Source organism: Emydura macquarii, unplaced genomic scaffold, assembly GCF_026122565.2.
Source record: "Emydura macquarii macquarii isolate MOO-44397 ecotype Brisbane River unplaced genomic scaffold, CSIRO-AGI_Emac_v2 contig_691, whole genome shotgun sequence".
Classification (NCBI taxonomy): Eukaryota; Metazoa; Chordata; order Testudines; family Chelidae; genus Emydura; species Emydura macquarii.
The window spans coordinates 7651074-7665240 of NW_027130828.1; the positions used below are offsets into that span (position 1 = coordinate 7651074).

The following is a 14167-nucleotide window of genomic DNA, read 5'->3' on the forward strand; positions in this document are numbered from 1 at the left end:
TGATGATAAGGAGAAAAATACATGGGCATCCCCTGAGAGGTTCGTCTAATTGGGGTCAACCTGGCCTGCCTAACAACACATAGACCAACACACTCTGTTCGCTCAGCCTGTACACAAGTCCCTGCACTTGGATCTGTGCACATTATTACGCTAACGTTAAGTGTAAACACTAAGTAAAATAATTACTTATACAGAAACAAAATTTCAAACCACCAGCCTTGTAAACTAAGCATCAGATTTGATAAACCCTGACCCACTCAAAGAAAATAATCACAGCATTTTAATAAAATCTAAATAAGCCATGCTGCAAAAAAACCCCAACAGAGCACCAAGGAGCAGATCGCCATCTTGCCTCTTGGTCGTTACGGGCAGCTGTAGGGCTAGATCCTGAAAACATTTATTAGCAAAAGTACGAACTAGAGGGCTCGATCCTGCAAGGTGCTGTGCGCTCTGACCCTGATCCGGCAAAACATGTGCTTAACTTTACATGTGTGAGCAGTCTGATTGATTTAAAGTGAAGTGATTTGCTGGATCAGGGACAGACTGCTCAGGACGTTGCAGAACGGCACCTCAGGCCCAGCAGATGGAGCCCCATATAGTATATAATGTATATTACACAGTCTGTGGTATGTAGTGCTCACTGAAGAGATCAGGGGTGAGTAGGTGCAATATCCAGAAAATAATTCCAGAGAGAGTATAGGTGAACATTTTGCCCAGGTAGGCAGAATAAAGACAAGCTGGTGAGATAAGGGAGCTGTGGCATTTCTGAGTTTTCTTCAATAAAGACTCCTAAATCTATCTTCTTTCTATCAGCATTCTTTTCTAGTCAGTCTCTCCCTCCCCTTCCCCCAAACCACATGCGTTCAACTGGTTGAATGATATGAAGGGTGGACACAATACAGCGTTCACAGCAGTTTATGCACATTAATCCTGATTTGTAGATCCTCTCTTTGGCTCAGGGATGGGGGTGGGCAGAAGGTGTCTTTAAACCACCTTTGTGTTCAGTGTTCTGAAGCCATTTAGGCTGCCATAGTCTCTGATATCAGTTAGATCAGCCCTTCCCCACCCCAGGACCCCCACACCACTGCCCTCTACTGGATGGAATTAGAACTGCTAGCACTGTGTGTCCTAAGCCCTGTACTGCTTACAGCTAATGGATAGTGTCCTTTAGCTCAAGTGGTGAGAGCCTGTGCATTGAGAGCAGGAAGATCTGACTTCTATCCTTCCTCTGGCTCCACGAAATCCCATGTGCTCAGTGTGTGCTGCACAGGGACAGCTCCAGTGTCCTAGATGGACATGGATTGGTTACAAACTACAGATTAAAAACAATGTGGTCAGTTAGCTGCACATCCTTTGGCGCTTGGATAGCTCAGATTCTTCCCTACCAGCTCATCTGTCAGTGTGGCAGTGCACCTGTTCTAGGTCCCATAGACAGCTTGGTGTTCAAAGTCCCTTGGGTGGAAGCTCTGTTTTCCCCTTTCCATCTGGAAAACAAGGGTTGGGCAGTGAATGCTGCAAAAGGATAAAAGCCGTGCAGGCACTGACAGACTTTAGCATGCACTCAAGGGTGTATTTTTCTTGGGGTAGCATTATCCAGTGGTTAGAGCAAGAAACTTAGAACATGCAGGTTCTGGTCCTGGCTCTGCCACAGGCTCTGTGTTCCTCACGGTACCACAGCTTCTCCAGTGGTTAGAGGGGGTAATAATATTTACCAACCCCAGGAAGATGTTATGATTATTGAAGTGCTCTGCAATCCTCAGATGAAAGGCAATATAGAAGTGCAAACTATAATTATTGCTTTCCAAACTCTGGGCCTGATCTGTCACCCTGACTTATGCAAATAACCCTTCCTTAGCTAAGTACTCCCATTGACTTCCACAGGAGCAATCATGTGAGTAAGGACTGCTCGTCATGGCTGCATTAATGTGCACTTATACCCTGACAATAAAACCACTGCTCCTTGCCCATGAATTCTTGCTCAGATTACTATTCTGACTCACCTACAACATAGAATTTAACAACTTCATTTATTGGCCACTGTTTTTTTTCCCATACTCAGCTTCTTTCAAATAAGTTCCCCCATTAACACTATACAATTAAATCCTGGGCAAAGCCTATAGCCCCGTAATAGGAGCTGCCCTGTGTGTAAGTGTAAGGTCCCCTGAGGCCCGTGGCTGCTGGTGGATGACAAGGAAGGCAGGACTGTGACTGTCAGCCTTGGGCTTTGCAGAGCTGGAAGAGTCACAGCTGCAGATTTTCCTGAATTTAGCTTTATTACTCCTGTTGGGGCTCTGCAACTGTTGCATTTGGAGCCATAGTACTGTTGCAGAATTCTACTACTATATGTGTGTACAAAGGGAAAGTGGGCACCTATAACATTTCAAAGCTGGTACCAAACTGTCAAGGAAGGAACGTGTCATAGCAGTAATATTTGAACTATTGCAGCATCATAGGGTTTTATAAACACTAGTGAAACTTCACAGTGTCCCTCTTTTCTTAATGGGGAAAATTAAACCCAGAAAGGTAAAGAAACTTGCTGAAGGTTTCACAGCAGGTTAGTAGCTAGGGCAGAATAAAACCCATGTGCCCTGGCTCCCAGTCTGGTGCTCTAACCTCTTAGAAAAACTGCCTCTCACTATTATAAAAATCAGACAGGACCCGGTCCCGTGAGGGTCTGAGGCCCAGCTCCTCAAAGGTATTTAGGCACCTGACTCCCATTGTTCCTCTGGCATAACAGCAATGGTCTCTGCAAACTTGCCTCTGCTCTGTTTTTGCACCGATTCAATGAAATGGGATTTTCTACTGATTTCATTGAATTGGTGCAAAAACAGAGTGCAGCCCGCTCTTGGGAAGGGCACCCGTTTATATAGGCAGACTCCCCTTTCCAACCACCGTGCCCATCAAATCCCATAGGGTGTGTGTTAAGCAGTGTGGTCGTAAGGGGTTAAAAGCGACAGTGCAGTGTGGAGGAGCAAATAAACTGCAGGTGTGTGGTTAACGAGGTACTAATTGGGTAACTGGGGGTGTGACTAAAAGGGACCACAGAGGCTAATCAGAGGGCTTTTGTTGCAGGCAGAATGGTTGAAGTTCTGAGCTCCCTGAATGAAAACAAAAGGCTGTTGAACGGTTTTGTTTCTTTTGCCTCCCTCTTATACGTGATGAGAAAACTGGAGCTATGGCTCCCAAGAAAGAGCAGGTGGATTTTTAAGGTCTTAGCTATACTAGAAAATGGTCCTGAATTAACTACATCTGTTTAGAAACTAGTTTAATGGAAGTGTTGCACCTCATTAACCTTCTTACTTTGGTTTAAGAGTGCTGTACAGTGATGTAGATGACTCCTTAGGCCTAGATCCTCAAAAGCATTTAGATGACTAGCCCCCACTGACTTGCGTTAGGAGCCTCAATACCTTTGTGATCGAGACCTTGCTGACTGAAGCTAAATTGATCTAAGGTGCTCTTCCATCAAAGCAGGGTGCCCCAGGATAGGGATTGTGCACATTTCATACAACTAGTTCCTAAACCAATGTAGTGTGATTTGCTTGTGTAGGTAGGACCTTAAGGTATTTCTAGCAAATGTTGGCTTTTCTCCAACCTGAGAAGATGCAGCTAGGTTCATCAGCCACATGTTAACAAGTGGGGAGGTAGGTGAGCGATTGCCTTGTGTGCTTCGGGCCTGGGAGTTAGCATCCTGCCAGTATAGCATTGCACATTTGGCTACATGCATGGTAATAATAATATTCTGGGATGAATCCTCTCCTGATTTACACATGGTGCTAGATAGTGAGGATGCATCATGTACGGTCGAGGACGGTTTGCTTTTTGGATTAATGTAGCACTCTGCAGCATCAGGATGCTGTTCAAGTGATCATTAAATAACTTCATAACGTTCCCGTAAGGTAAGTCGAGCCGTGCTTGTGTCCCCTTTTACAAATGGGGACACCAAGAGGTTGGATGATTTGCCAGGGAGACACACAGCAAATGAGTGGGTGGGGTTGGGATTAGAACGCAGAAACCCCAGGCTCCCAGCAGCACTTGCCAGTGAGGCATCTCCACAGCCCAGGGAGTGTTGTGTTGTTTTATTTATAGACTTCTCCATTGTGTTACCTGGGCAGCTCACAACATGAATGAATTTATCTTCTCCTGTGAGGCAGGCAGGTAGTGTAGGGTGGCAGGAATTCCACAGTAGTTGAAACTAATTTAACAGTTTTTAATAAGTGTTTTAAAATCCACAGGCTTGCTTGGATTGTTTTTAAAATTGCTGTACCTCATGGAGGCCTAGGATGGGGTAAGTTATCCAAATGAGGTCATTTGAGCAAGGCCTTCCCGACATACAGCCCCGTCCCCTAGAAAAATCATGTGACACAAAAAGTGTGTGGTTCTTGCACGTTTTTTTCCCCACATCCCCATGGCACAAACCTATGGCTCTGCTCCTCCCCAGCTGATGTCACCTGCTCAAGAGAGATCTGCCGGCTAGTGTCTGGCACCTCCTGTCCCTTTGGAAAAGCAATATTGAAGGGGACTGAAGTTGAATCTACAATGTGGCACAAGCCAGAGAAAGTCACTTTTGCACATGCAGCAGGACTTAGGCTTTATTGAAAGCCAGAGAGGATTTTCAGACTGCCTAATGGAGGTATTGTGTGGGTAGTTCTAGCTGACATGCTGGGTCTATCGTGGGTAATCTAAACTAAACTAAACTCCATTTCCCCGTGTTTCCCTTCACCTGCACCTCTGAAGGTGAGGACTATAGCCAAAGGATTTCTTAGATACTCTCCTCAAGGAGCTGATCTTAATCCAAGTTCCCTGAAATCCACACATACAGGAAGATTGTTTTGAAAACTGGTCTTCCCCAATGGGCGGGGGTAGAGTTTGCGGGGCAAATTTGAAGTTATTTGATGGAGTTCCCAATACCCAGCCCCCACCCCCACATATTATGAGTGGCTTTGACTTTTCAAAACACTTTAAAATGCGGCTGCAAAAAGATGATCTATAACACCAGTGTGCTACACCAAGGGCAGGGGAGCACTGCTTAGTGCAAATTTGGAGTCATTTGTTCAAGAGGTTTGTCAGATACAGCTGCTCCCTTCCCCCCCCCCCAGACCCACACCCTCCATAGGGGGCTGAATTTAACAGTCCAGTTGCTCTGAGACCCATGTGCATAATGAGATTGTCTTGAAAACTGATATTCCACAACACGGTCTCTGGTAGAGTGTAGGGGGGGGAGGGAGGGAGAACACCCATTGAGATGAATGGATCAGTTCACAGCTCTTGGAGCGATTGTGTTCCTCTCTAAGGGCTGTTCCGAGTCCTCTGTGAACTTGTCCCTGAGATGAGCAGGGCCCCTCCTTTCTGAGCTGGGTGTGGACGGTGTAGCGGAAGCAACACACTGAGCTATCTACAAAGGTGGTTTTGTAGCAGTCCGGTAGCCTGAGTGAGTGCTCTGCAGGGCAGAGGTAAATGCAGGTGATGTTCCAGAGGAAACCCTTCAGACAAGGGCCACGAGGTGGTGACATCTGGCGACTGGGCAATGATTTGTGCAGAGTGGTCGACTATTGGCCAGGCGTAGCCAGCTGATGTTCACTAAGCCTGCCTCAAATGTGGTTTTTGCCTTGGTGAGAACATGGTCTTCTCCCTCTTCCTACAGTACCCATCTGCTGTGTCCCCCACAATGCTCCATATTGTCTGGAAGGATACGGAGTGCTCTGATGTTGATCAGGGATGGGCTAGGGCATCACTCAAAGAGGACAACTTGCCGGGTGGGGCTGATGCATTCTTTTATTCTGTATTTCCTGCTTTCCAGAGGTTTAAGCATAGTTGCACTGAGTGTTCTGGAAAGGTACAACGCCCTGTCAGTCAGCCTTAATTCTGCATTATCCAAGTTATCGAGCAATTTATTATCTCCACTCCACAGATGAAAATAATCACACCTTGCTCTTATATAGTACTTTTCATCCGTCGATCTCAAAGCCCTTTACAAAGGCCGTCAGTATCATCATCCCCATTTTACATATGGGGAAACTGAGGCACAGATCAGTTAAAGTGATTTGCCCAAGGTCACACAAGAGAGCTGTGACAGAGCAGGGATCAGAACCCAGTTCTCCTGCATTGCTGTCTAGGGCCTTAACCATAAGATCTTCCTTGCTGTGAAGCAGATTCTGGTCATTGCTGGAGGTAGTGTATCATACTGATCATGTACATGGTCATGGGCACAACACCATGCTCCTGGTGTCCCTAATTTCTGACTGCCAGAAACTGACTGGATGACAAGGGATGAATCACTCTAAATTGCCCTGTTCTGTTCATTCCCTCTGAAGCACCTGGCATTGGCCACTGTCGGAAGACAGGATACTGGGCTAGATGGACCATTGGTCTGACCTAGTATGGCCGTTCTTATGAAATCTATCTGTGCTACTTATGGTCTTCTCTAGTTGGTTATTTTAGCTGAGCCTATTTCGTTATTGCAATCAATCAAACTTTTAAATGGGACTACTGTTCTGAGAAGATGAAGCTGTAGGCTGAAGGCTTGCTCTCTGCAACACCAACAGTGCTGTAAAGATTTGGCAAAAATGACTCTGGCTGTCAGTTCAATTTCACTATTGATCTTTTCTTTTTCTAACTCATGATGTTGTCGGTCTGTATGATCCAGGCTCCTGAATTTGATTCTCAGCATGTTGCTCTTCAGAGCACAATGCTCAGTGTTGCCCGCTTACATGATTTGATTGCGATTCTTGAGATATTTGGTGCTTCCCTTGAAGTTCCAGCTCTGGGAGCCATGTGATTACATGAAAATCTCAAGTTTTTTTTTTTTTTTTAAAGCTAAGTTTCTAGCCCTCATGATTGTGGAGAAAAGCTGGAAAACATGAATTCTAAAGGCTATGACACCAAATAGAAAATAAAAACAAACCCAAATGTTATTTTTAAGCCAATCTTGTGACAGGTTTTTTGTTTTTTTTTTTGGAGGGGCGAACTAATGATTTGTGAATGCTTGGGATTGGCACTACTGATTACTGGTCTGCTTTTCAGAAGTGTTGAGAATTGCAGTTTCCGTTTAATTCAACGGGAATTCCAGAGCTCAGGGCATCTCAAAATCAAGCCTTCCATGTATTATTGCCTCTTTCTGAGGCATAAAATGTAAGTCCTCCTCATTGTAGAATCAACCTGATTGAGAAATTCTTAATAATTGGATGACTGGTTGTGGATACTGTTTACTAGAGAAGGAAGCGTGAGGATACGTAGAACAACCCTTGCAAACTGCAGCTCAGCAACTGCAAGTAAACTTTTATTGTATGGGCAAGTAGAACGTCTTTATGGTCATTATTAACCAGCACAGTATAAATGTGTTAATACTTGTGCTTAAGACAGTAAATTCTACAAGACAGGTAAATTCAGAAGGCCAAATTGTTAAATTAGTGACAATTATTCTAACATAGAAATTGCAACTACTCTTTCCTTGTGCTACTTGAATGTTTTATTTGCGTGTATATGATGGTTTTGTCTCCTATATTTTTCATAGTTGCCATACTGGATTACACCAGCGATCTGTTTTCTTCTGTATCCTGTCTCTGACAGTAGTCAGACCAAGATGCTTCAAGGGAAGGTATAAACATCCTCCTCCCTGACCTACATGGATATCAAGCCCAGATCCATTAGCAAGGTCTCTCCACTAGTGTGGAGTCCCATGGATTTCAGTGGAATGCCACAGGGTCTGAGCTAGTACATTTGATTGTGGGATTAGGTCCTCAGCGGGGAACGTTAATGGTAGTTGCATGTGCATTTACCTGACTAACAGGAACAAATGTGGGGTTTGGTTGTGCAAGCAGATGCAGCTTCAAATATTGTGGTGGCACTGTTTTCTAAGTCTTTGAAAATGTGGTTCAATGGGTCACACTGCCAATGTGTTCCTGATTACTAATTCCATGGCATGATGGAAGTTTGGGGAGGATTTAAAGCTCATTTTTAAAAGGGAAAAAAAAGCATATATAACACTTTGTTTTATTTCATTCTCAGATGACTGCAAAACTGGCTAGATGGAATTTCCCTAACCATTCCTTTCCCCACTCCCACAAAAAGAAAAAAATCATAATTGTGATGAGAACAAGCCTGAGAAATTTCAGTCCCATCACATTTTTCAGAAATGTATCCTCTGAAAACATGGTCTTACAATGAAAGTGCATCCAACTATGGTTATAATAAACCAACTTATTAATTGGCATCTCTACCTGGCTATTTATATAACAAACAGCATGGCAGCCTCTACTGGCATATGCATCCAGAGAGAAATCCCTTTATTACTACTTTTTATACTGACATTCAAATGTTTTCCCTGGATTCATTTATTTTTCAGTTGCTATATTTTATTTTCTACTGAAGCAATTGAATCATATTTTTTGTTATTATAATGTTTTGGTTTTTATACTGTTCTTTTTACCAGTGCTTGCATCTGTTGATCCAATTCAGCACATATTCATTGCTCTTTTTGTTATGACTTGGTTGTTCTTCTAAGAGTGTTCACCTCTGATGCTCTGTAGAGTGCGTGTTTTTTATATCTACACTTTTATTTTTTATGATTTTGCATTTGCTGGATTATTGCATCTTTTTTATTTTGGTTTGCCGTGGTTGATGCATGATGCATACATTATGAAATGCATCAACCACTGCAAACTATAACATGATTTTGCATTTGGATGCATTTCAGGCCATGCTATTATGGCTTGCATTTAGTTGCATTCTATTTTGATGGTGAGTTGCATTGCTGGTTGCATAATAGCTGAGAGTGTGTGCAGCAATGCAAACCATAATAAAAAGAACAATATAACTCTTATGACCTTGGAGTAAAAGTGCACACGCCTCCAGGAGGTTAAAAAAAAAACAAAAAACAACATTGTAGGGCTGTGAAAGGAATCTGCACATTTCCAGTTGCACTTTTAAGGGCTCTTATCGTTGTACCTTCAGAGATTGAGAAGAGCAAAGCCAGGCGGAGAGGGGAAGCCTGGATTTTCACCCAGCAATGTCCGCCCTTAGGGTGACCCCCAGCCTACAAATATTTTCAGCCTTCTGCCACATGTCCCCCCAAAACCAACCTAGACCTCGCCTCTGCTGGGAAAGGAGCGTGTTTAAATGTCACACTCGCCCGCTGACCTGGGAATAACCCCCTACTGTTTCTCTCTCCTGCCCGCTGGTCCAGGGGAGGAGGAGAAGGGGGAGACAGACAGACAGGCGGAGCGCGGGGGGTTCTGGGACTTGTAGTCCTCAGAACTACCGAGGTCCTTTCCAACGCGGGGTGCAAAAACTGCCTTCCCCACATGGCCTTGCGCCGGGGCGCATGAGCGCTCCATCGCTTTAGCGCATCTATTATGCTGCCTTGCTGAGCCTAAAAAGAAGAGCAACTGGAGGGACTATAAGGCAAAACGTTGCTGGAGCTGCCGGGGCCAAGTAATCTATTTAATCTTACCCTTTATTCGTCCCATGCTTTGTTTTGCATTGCTAGGGCCGGGCCCTGTTTTCTGGGAGGAGGGGGCGGGGAAGGGGGGGGTTGAACGCAAACCCGCACTTGGGAAAAGCTCATGCGCTTTTCTTTCTTTCTTTCTTTTTTTTTTTTGCAAGCCCCTTAACGCTCCCCTTGGTTCTGCAGCCGCTGTTCATTGCAACAATGTAACAAAGCCAGCTGGAGAGCGGATGCAGCCGGGCTGCTGCTTTCTCCCTCTCTTCATTCTTCTTCCTCGCCTCCTTCCTCTCTCTCTCTCTCTAACCCGGCGCCCAAACCAGCCCCCTAAGGAGCTCTGGGGGATGCCCGCAGTTCTGCCCTGAGATCCGGCCTCTGTCATTGCGTCCCCCCTCTGCCCCCGATCCTTCCCCACGTCTCCCCCCGAAAGGCACGGGCTGGAGCCGTGCGGTGCTGGGAGGTCGCAGTCCATCTCCTTTACGGAAGGGATTTTTTCCTCTCTCTCTCTCTCTCTCTCTCTGCCCGCCATCTTTTGAAGGGGAAAATTAGGGGCGAGGAAAAGGAGGGCTTCAGGCTTCATTAAATATGTATCTATCTATCATCAGAAGAAGAGAGCAAAGACCTGCTCGTAGCCGAGGCCCAGCAGATCGGCTTAATACAGCTCTGCCCGGCAAACGCAAGCCAGGGGCTAGTCAGTTACGAGCCTTTAGTCCATTTCACAAGAGCACAAAGTGTGTCTATTCCCTGCCGGTCCCCTGCGCTGAGTTGCGAGCGGGGGGGGGACCGTGGAAGTGTTTTGAAGGCGGGCGGTTAGGGTTGGCTGTCTGGTTTTTGTGCACCCCCGTGTACCGAGCTCTATGGTGCTGGCGTTGTGTGTCTGGCCAAGGAAAGGCAGCTAAGTGTGTTCCTTGTAGACAAGCGGCTAAGGTGGAATGCTCACTTGATCTGCTCACAGCCATTCTCCCTCCCCCGTTTCAATGCCCTGTAAGGTAGGAGAGGGGCTGGAGCAGGTTGTCTATATAATAATAATGCATGCACATATTCGGTGTTTAACCAAACTTCCTGCAAGTACGTTCAAACAATGGAGAGTTGCCTAAAGTGACCCGTTTTAGGATGTAAATCTCTGTGCAAAAGGGAAATCCAGGTTATATTTTGTGTAAAATCGAAATAAAATAACTGTCGCTGCTAGGAATAGTGCCTCAGATGGTGGGAAGGCGGGGAGTTCACTCCACCCTGCCTTTTGTCATTGACGCTGTTTGTTTACTTTTTGCCCCCGCTTGGAAAGTGGAGCTAGAGCCACAGTTTCCAGTCTAGTCAGTTTCACTTTCAGGCTTTCACACAATGCTGCAATGTTTGGGTTACACACATCACAGGGGGAGTGTTTTCGCCTAAAGGTGAAGTCCTAAAGAATATAAATCAGGAGTAAACTTAATAAGGTTTCTTTCAGAAATGCAACAGATTCTTATAGAACCTCCCCTTGGCAGGGCCGAGAATAATCTCCTTTCTGTAGGTTTCCTTTTAACCATTCTGTCACAGTTCTGTTGCATGGCTATGTTTTTTCATTGATGGATATAGGAATCAAAGCAAATATTCAAAACAACCTAACCCTTTGGTTTAGAAAAGAAATAACACTCTCATTAATACCGTGAAAGCTCTGTATTTTTTAAATACAAAACTTAAATTTCCAGTTTAAGCTACTCCACGTTATTAAATAGTAGGTTAGGGAAAAACACAATTAGCAAAGCACACCTGGTATCCCCTGCTGGGGAAGAGCTGTTTTTGACAGGCTCATTAGTATTTTTAATGCACATAGAGTTATGTGAGTCATGCTAAGGGGCTGTGTCTAAATTAAACTGGAAATTAAGATCAAAGGCTGCAACACTGTCCTTAAGTTACCCTGTAATATGTCAAGGTATTAGATAGGACTTGGGTCACCTACCATATGTGCTGCAATATTTGAGTTCATTGGGGTGTTAAAAGTGCAGAATAAATTGTTTCCTTCAAGACCAAAAGGTCAGACTAATAATTGACAATCAATTAAAGCTTTTGCATTGCTTTTATAAATATAATACTTTGAAGAAAGGTAAAGACAGTGCATGTGCAAAGTGCTCTCCTAAGCTGAATACCATAGAACTTGGAGACCAGGACTGCTCCGAAGGACCTCGGATATATTTTGTTAGCTTAGAATTTTAGGGAGTTTCAAATAATACAACACCAAGGCTTTTGCTGAAATGTGTCACTTCCAGTCTAGAAGCCTCCTTTTTATAAAAAGGTTTAGTTCACAGTGTCTTGTGTGTGACTGGAATAACCCTCGAGATCATATTTCTCTTTTCCTTGCCTCAGTCTGTTAAAAATACGCATTCACTTATTTGGTGCTTTCAGACCATGCTTAATAAATGAGTTGGGGGCATAACAATTGAACTCAACATCCAGTGTAAGCCTGACCACGCCTCTGTGTGCTATGCTGTGCACGGGCAGTAATTAGTGATACTAAAGGCCATTATTAGAAATGTTTGTTATGCATGCAGGTTAAAATTTTCAAAGATGCTTAAATGATTTAGGCAGCTAAATCCTAATACCGAAAGTGGTTTGGGCACTTAGGGGCTAAATCCCATTGACTTTCAATAAGATGTAAGCTACTAAGTCACTTTTGAAATGGGACTTACGTAAAATTTTTGAAAATTTTACATTTTAAAACATCAGCTCAGACGTTTTCTATACATTTTTTTCTTTTAACATGCTAAGAGTTTATATTGTAGGCAACAGTGTTCTTTCACATTTTATTTTTAAAGTGAAGCTGGTTTTGTGAGAGAGTGTCTGCAAATGAAACGCATTTGAAACTACAGCTTTGCTTTTCTGCGCTGCTTTAACTTAACAGGTGGAGTGACTTCAACCAAAATTTCTACTGATAACGCAGATCCATTTCTCCTAGACTAGTGACTTTGTATCACACAACTATATCCCGGAATTTTGTTTCCAACATAAATCTCATCCCATAAAACTGAGGACAGTAACAGAGCTTCTTATAAACCCACACCATGACCCCAGATCCTATTAGTCTGCATGGGCAGAGCCCCCTAGCACATGCAGACCCATTGACTCCCATGTAATTCGCATGGGTTGAGAGGTTAGGCCCATAGATTGGGTTGCAGGATTGGGTCCTGCAGCAGCACTTGCATGTGCATCTTCAATACATCTACACATGAAATGAAGTAGCTTTAACATGGGTGTTGTTCAGACCTTTTAAAAATGCACTTGTGCAATAAGGGCCTGCTCCGATTCGCACTGCAGTCTTTGGCCAGGTCTACACTACAAAGTTTTGCTAGCATAACTATGTCAGTTAGGAGGGTGAAAAAACCCATATCCCGAACTGACATCGCTATGCCAGCAAAACCCCTTGGGTATATTCAGTTTATACTGGCAAAAGAACTCCTTTTGCTGACATAAGCTGTGTCTCTAGCTACACCAGCAAAACCTTTGTAGTGTAGATGAGACCTTAGAATCTCACTCATTCTCGCTTGAGACTATGTAAGCCTGATCATTCTCACTGCCAGCACAAATGCCCCAACAGTCTAACCCCTCTTCTCAGCAATAGCCGTGTGATGTAAAGAGAGATCACCTTTCAAAGATGTAGGCCTGGTCTACACATAAAAATTAGATCAACCTAGCCCAGTTGCTTTGGACCATGAAAAGTTTCGTGCCCTGAGCACCCTAGTCAGTTCGACCTAACGCCCATGTAGATGCAGATAGGTCAATGGAAGGCTTCTTCTGTCAACCTAGCTATCACCTCTTGGCGAGGTGGGCTAACTGCATTGACAGAAAACCCCCTTCCATCAATATAGGAAATGTCTACACCATGGGGGTCTGGTGGCACAGTTGCTGTAGCAACTGTAATGTAGATTGTACCCTTTGTTACTTTTACAAAATCTCTCTCTCTCCGTCTACTTCGGTAAACTACCAGATGCTATACATTTGGACTAAGCTACACTTGTTTAGATAAATGAACAAAGAATGTTTTGCAGCTCAATGCTGTTGATTGTTCTTTAATACCACATATTCTCCTCTTTGCTTCTTTGCAAAATTCATTAATCCACAGTGGTGTCCCAGCTATTAGCGTGAACCCTGTGTTTTGTTTTGTTTTAAAAGTACTACATTACTCTGCAATAATAGCCCTGAACACAATTGTAAACAGTGGAGTTCTGGGAATTAGCAAGGTGCATCTTACTCATTGTCTTGCACAGTGTTCAGTGAGCTGATATACATGTCCATAAAGACTCATCTCGGCTGTTCGTTTCTGTTGCATTTTAATGTGGTTTCAGCTTTCTTTATGTAAATCGTTCGTTCTTGAGAGAGGTGAACCTTCTTGTGGAACGCTGGCCATGCTCTGTGACTTAGAAATACTCCTTGTGTGGTTTTATACATTGCCTGCCACAAGACCCTATTTTAGAAGGCAAGGATTTAAAAGCAAAAATGCTCCTGGACGCTGATGTGGAAGTTTGTAATAACGTGCTGTTAGATAACGCTGGCTGATGCCGCTCTTTATCATTACTTTTTAGTAGAGTCTTATAATTGATAAGGCACAGACTGAAGAAACACTTGCATCTATTTTTGATGCCTTTCCTTACCCTGCCAGGGCTGGTTCTCTTCTAAACTTCTTGTTTTGTTCAGTCAGATAATCAGGCACCAGAGCTTTTCGTCAAGTGTCAGCGACATGGGTAGCCTCCGTAA

The 14167-nt window shown here is 44.0% G+C and overlaps 1 protein-coding gene and 1 long non-coding RNA gene across 5 annotated transcripts in view; both read left to right on the plus strand.

Annotated features, from left to right (window-relative positions):
• Positions 1-3070: 3070 nt before the first annotated feature.
• LOC137148808 (uncharacterized) lies at positions 3071-8527 on the plus strand. 2 transcript variants are annotated; one of them, XR_010918595.1, is made up of 4 exons: positions 3071-3196; positions 4233-4285; positions 7511-7594; positions 8005-8527. It is a non-coding gene; the product is annotated as an uncharacterized lncRNA (long non-coding RNA). The 2 variants fall into 2 exon arrangements; XR_010918594.1 differs by lacking the exon at positions 4233-4285 and having other exon boundaries at positions 8005-8229.
• Positions 8528-9413: 886 nt separating this feature from the next.
• The window catches only part of BRD3 (bromodomain containing 3), a 47171-nt gene continuing 42417 nt past the window's right edge, over positions 9414-14167 (plus strand). For 2 of the 3 annotated variants that reach the window (XM_067541851.1, XM_067541853.1), the window contains exon 1: positions 9414-9429. The gene's annotated coding sequence lies outside the window, so the exon portion shown is untranslated. The remainder of the gene's footprint in view (positions 9430-14167) is intronic. The other variant, XM_067541852.1, reaches the window with a different exon arrangement.